The sequence below is a fragment of the Lissotriton vulgaris genome, chromosome 5 (assembly GCF_964263255.1).
Source record: "Lissotriton vulgaris chromosome 5, aLisVul1.2, whole genome shotgun sequence".
In the NCBI taxonomy this organism is placed as follows: Eukaryota; Metazoa; Chordata; class Amphibia; order Caudata; family Salamandridae; genus Lissotriton; species Lissotriton vulgaris.
In genome coordinates, this window is record NC_141693.1 from 350,458,600 (window position 1) to 350,463,488 (window position 4,889).

Below are 4,889 nucleotides of genomic sequence, written 5' to 3' on the forward strand. Positions count from 1 at the left end.
TCGCCTGCGATTGGGTCTTGGGAGGTTGGAGGGGTGAGTGTGACTTCCATCCATTCCTCCGCCTCCTCCGGCGAGTCGAAGAAGTGGGACTTGTTGCCATGCAATATCTTGAGCCTTGCGGGGAATAAAAGCGCATATTTCATATCTCTGTCCCTGAGTTTGCGCTTCACCCCCATGAAAGTGGATCTGGCTCTCTGTACCGTGGGTGTGAAATCGGGGTACACCGATATGTTCTTATTTTCGAAGCGTATGGGTGCCTTCTCCCTCGCCGCTCTTAGCACAGTGTCTCGATCTTTGTAGTGGAGTAGGCGCGCAATCAGCGGTCGAGGGGGTGCCCCGGGTTGCGGGGGTCGCGATGGCATCCTGTGCGCTCGTTCCACACTGTACAGGGCCGTGAGGTCTTCCTGGCCCACCAGAGTCCGGAGCCAATCCTCCACAAATCGGGTGGGGTCCCTCCCCTCGCTTCTCTCTGGAATGCCCAGGATGCGGACGTTGTTGCGGCGGGCACGTCCTTCCGCATCGTCCACCTTGTCCCATAGCTGTTTCAGCTGCTTCTCCACGGTCTCCAGTTTCGTGGAATGCTCCGTCTGCTGGGGTATGAGGTCATTCAGCGCTATCTTCTGTTCCGAGACCCGCTCCGCCAACTTGTTATGGTCCGCCCGCAGTAGGGATAGGCCAGTCGCCATGCTGTCTATGCGTGATTCCAACGCCTCGCGTGTGGCGCGTATTTCGTTAAGGATGAGATCCAACTTGGCGTCCTGGGAGCCCTTTCCGGTTGGCGGGATAATGTCCGCGTTCGAGGAGGCCAGTGGGTCATCGGAGCCCGTGGACTGCATGTCTGCTGCAGCGCCATGGTCCTGGTTCCTGCCCCTGTGCCTACCCATCGACCTGGTATGCAGGGCAGCGCCGGGGTAGCTGCAGTCGCTGATCTCTTCCTCCGCACGTGTCCACGCAAAGTGTGCCCAGGCTCAGCTGGATGCAGGCTAGCACCGTACAGACCTCAGGTGAGTTACGAAGTACAATGGCCAGCACGTGCAAGGTGTTGGCTGGCTGGTCGCGGCGTTGTCACAGGGCGGAGTGGTGATCTGCTTGCGGCCTTGCTAGTCGCTAGTGACCTGGCCGTGTGAGGTACAGGGGGGGGTCCATAGGCCTTAGATCACGACTATGAGGGGTCTCTTTAGTGGCTGGTAACGTAGCAGGCGCCGGGTACACAGCGCGCGTCTTCTTCCACCCGCGTGTGCCTGGTCACCCCAGCTCTGGTGCGTGAGGTCGCAGGCCCCGCTGCATTATTGGCGTGTACTGACCGTGGGTGCGTGCCGCCTCGGGTTCTCCCCTTGTGTGATGCCTGCCGTTGCTGAAGCCTGAGGTGAGCAGGGTGTTGAGATCAGTATCAGCTCCGGGGTGCAGTCAAAATGGCGCCTGCAGGATCGCTCTGGTGTCAGCTGTCCCCCGCCTCTCGGCGCGTTGCACAGGTAGCGGACTTTGGGCCTGAAGCGCCGATGGCGGGTCCCGTAGTTCTCTAGATCCGTCCTCCCCACCGGTGGAGTCGAGGGAGCGGACGCCTCAGCTGGGCTCAGTCCGGTGACGGCAGGGGCCGGAGTCCCGGGCGGCGCAGAGGGTCCCACAGCGGGGGAGGCCACCGGGCGTTCAGCAGCCCAGTGTAAGGAGCTGCGAGGCTGCAGGTGGGGCGGGGGGACCCTTCTGTGTGCCCCTGTAACGCGGTGAAAGATCCGCCGCACCTCCGGTCCGGGGTCCGCCCGGAGTGAGTCGGCAGCCCGGGACGGGACAGGCAGGTCCCAAATTGAGGCCGAGGCCTCACTCTGCTCAGCAGGCCGTAACAGGTGCCACGGACTCGGCGCTTCACTGGCGAGGTCCGGGGGGGGGGGGGTAGCACCCCTCCGCTGCACTCCGCTCGTTCCCGGGGCTTCAGTGCACCGTGTGTAGGTGGGTTGCTATTTAGGATCGCAGGATAATTAGCTAATATTACGGGCTAAGGACGGAGCTCCGGAGCTACACGTCCACCATGATCGGCTCTTGGCCACGCCCCCCCCTGACAATATTAGCTTAACCCCGAGGCACAGCCTGAGGGTGAAAATTGAGATCTGTTTTTAACTTCTTATGCAGCTTAAGAATTTAGTGAAATGGACAGGACAATTCTTTTTGATGTGATGTGATCGCTGCATTTTTAAAATGTAGTATGTTTTTAACTTTAGCTTGACTTGGTGAAGCTAATGTTGTTTGTCTTTTATGTATGTAGCACACTATTTGTTTTGAAGGTATTTACACGTGTTTTTTTGTATGTTTCATTTTATGATTCACAGCCCTGAAGAAGTTCCGCTTGACGGAACGAAATGCGTTGGCTGGTTTTTCGATTGGAATATTAAAGGATTTCTTAACACTCTTTTGCAATTACGGACTCAGCGTTCTTTCATTTGGAATAATCTTTTTGAACACAGACTTTATCACTGATATATGGTGCAAATCTGACTTTTGGAGCGGTGCATTTCAAAATTTGTTCTATTATACCAATGTAGCACAGTAAGCTATGAATTAGCATCAAGGAGCCTCGTGCATATTTATGTCATGGGTTTAGATCCTTATGTTTTTTTAGGTCTCGCCTGCAACAGGGCATGCACTAGTGCATGCAATCTCGCTGGATAGAGATATTGTTTTATTTTTTTTATTTTTGATACAGTGTCCAATCAGAAGAAGATTACTTAATTACAACTACACCCCTCCAGACCTGTAAAACCATTAATATATTAATATAGGCGCAAGACACAGCAAGAAGATAACAAAAAAAAGGAAAAGAGGAAAAGACACAGAAAAAAGAAGAGCAGAATGAAAGAGGTTTAAACAAGTAGCAAGAGAAGTTAAAAAAATATATATTTAAGGCATCGCTAGCTATCTCCCCTGGTCATGTTGTCCTTGTTGCTCAATCCAGGTAGAGAATTTCCCCCAAACCTCAGAGCCTATCTTCCTTTTTCTTCATCCTTTCTTGGTGTATATTGCCTTTTCAAAGTGGAATGTAGCAACCAGTCTGGCCAGCCATTGTGCGAAAGAAGGGGAGCCAGTGTCTAGCCAGCCGGAGGAAAAACAAATCTTCTATATTGCCATTGCTATAAAGACCAGCGAGATATTGTTTTCTACAAGGGGCTTGAAGCCCACCCACTCCTTACCATTTGTTGGCTTCATTGTCACTCTTTGTTGCTGCCACGTAATTGGTCACCTCATGCTGGCTTTACTTCCTCTTCTTTCATTTTTTTGCATGGACCAAGTACTGATAGCTTCATCTTGATTAGCGTCGTTCTGCAATTCAAGCTGTGATTGAGGTACTATTTTTCTTCTTTCTTCTTCCTGTTGCTTCACATTGTCAATGTTAATTCTTCCCTCCCACCTATGTTTTCTGTGTTGCTTCCTTTGTCCCACCCTCCCATTGTCCATGTTGCTTCTTACCTCCCACCCTCTCCTTTTGTCACACAGGCATCGAATCGATATATTTGGAAAAAGTACTCACCACCACCGCAAGATCTCCGCATGCACACACCCGGCACCACAGTCAGCTTCCAATACGGCGGGCTATAGACCACCAGCGCTGTGGGCTACTGGCGGGAACGGACGCAGTTCTTAGGCGGTCAGACCGCCAAACTCGTAATCAGGCCTTAAGTGTGGTGTGCTGTGACAGTTATTTTATTGTAAACTAGGCTATTACAGGTTTTCAAATTCACAGTTCGTTGTGCAAATGTCCAGGGCTTTCAAGTTTAAAACGGTTTCAGCCTCTGTCGGCATGTTGTTGTTTTATTTTTTTATTTCAGTTTTTAGCATCTGCCTTGTAGTTAATAGAGTCTAAGCACAGCACATCTTTTCGGGTCTGTTCAGCCTGAAAAATACTCCTTTTCGAGGTATTGTGTAGCACAGATACCATGCTCTAGGTTACTGAATATTCAGGCATTTAAACACAAAACAGCAAGGTATACACAAAGGGTGTACACACTTGTCAGGACTGGAGAATGTCTCTCCCTAATCTGGTGAAAGTCTTCTATCCACTATGGACACAGTAAGTGAGACAACTTAGTTTTTTGTGAGTCACTCATTTTGCTAGTATGGAGTATTCTTTTTCATTTAACTCGTCTGAATGTGTTTCACTCAGGGGTGTAACACAGGCCCCCGCCACCCGCAAACTCCAGTGGGCCCCCTCAGCACAGCACTTCGGCAGGAGAGCCCCTAATAGAGTCTGGAGGGGGCCCCTCCACGTACCTTCAGGGGGGGCACCTCAAGTTTCGTTACACCACTGGTTTCACTCATGCTTCATCACCCTCTGGGGGCTTCGCATGCACTGCTAAGGCTCTATTGCACAATACTGCCTTATTCCTTGCTGGCATTATTTGACTAGGAGTTAATTACCTGCTTAACACTATTGGCACTAGTTGTTCAGCAATGTCAGTTATCTTCAGAGCTTATGGTATCTGAATGTCGAGTTTTCAATATCATCAGGCCAAAATATTGTGAACAAAATATTGTCACTGCAAGAATATTGTGGGGCTTAATATCAAAGGTAAGTATATCATGTTTTGTCTTTAGTAATAATATCAAAGTCTAAAATATATACCTCACATAAACATTGTAGCATTTAATGTAGTTATTTTTATTATTGTAATTTTAATGTTTATAATTTTTTTAGTTACATGAATATTTTGTTGTATGTATTTCTTATGTTATATTTTATTTTTCTTTTTAACTTTTATATTTTTTCACATTGTGGGTTATTTTTGATGTGAGGGGTGGGTAGTATTTTATAGCGTTTTTTTAAATATATTAATTTGTTTTATACATTTTTTAAATATTTGTGTTTAATAATTTAAAATTGATTTTAGATAGGTGTACTTTTT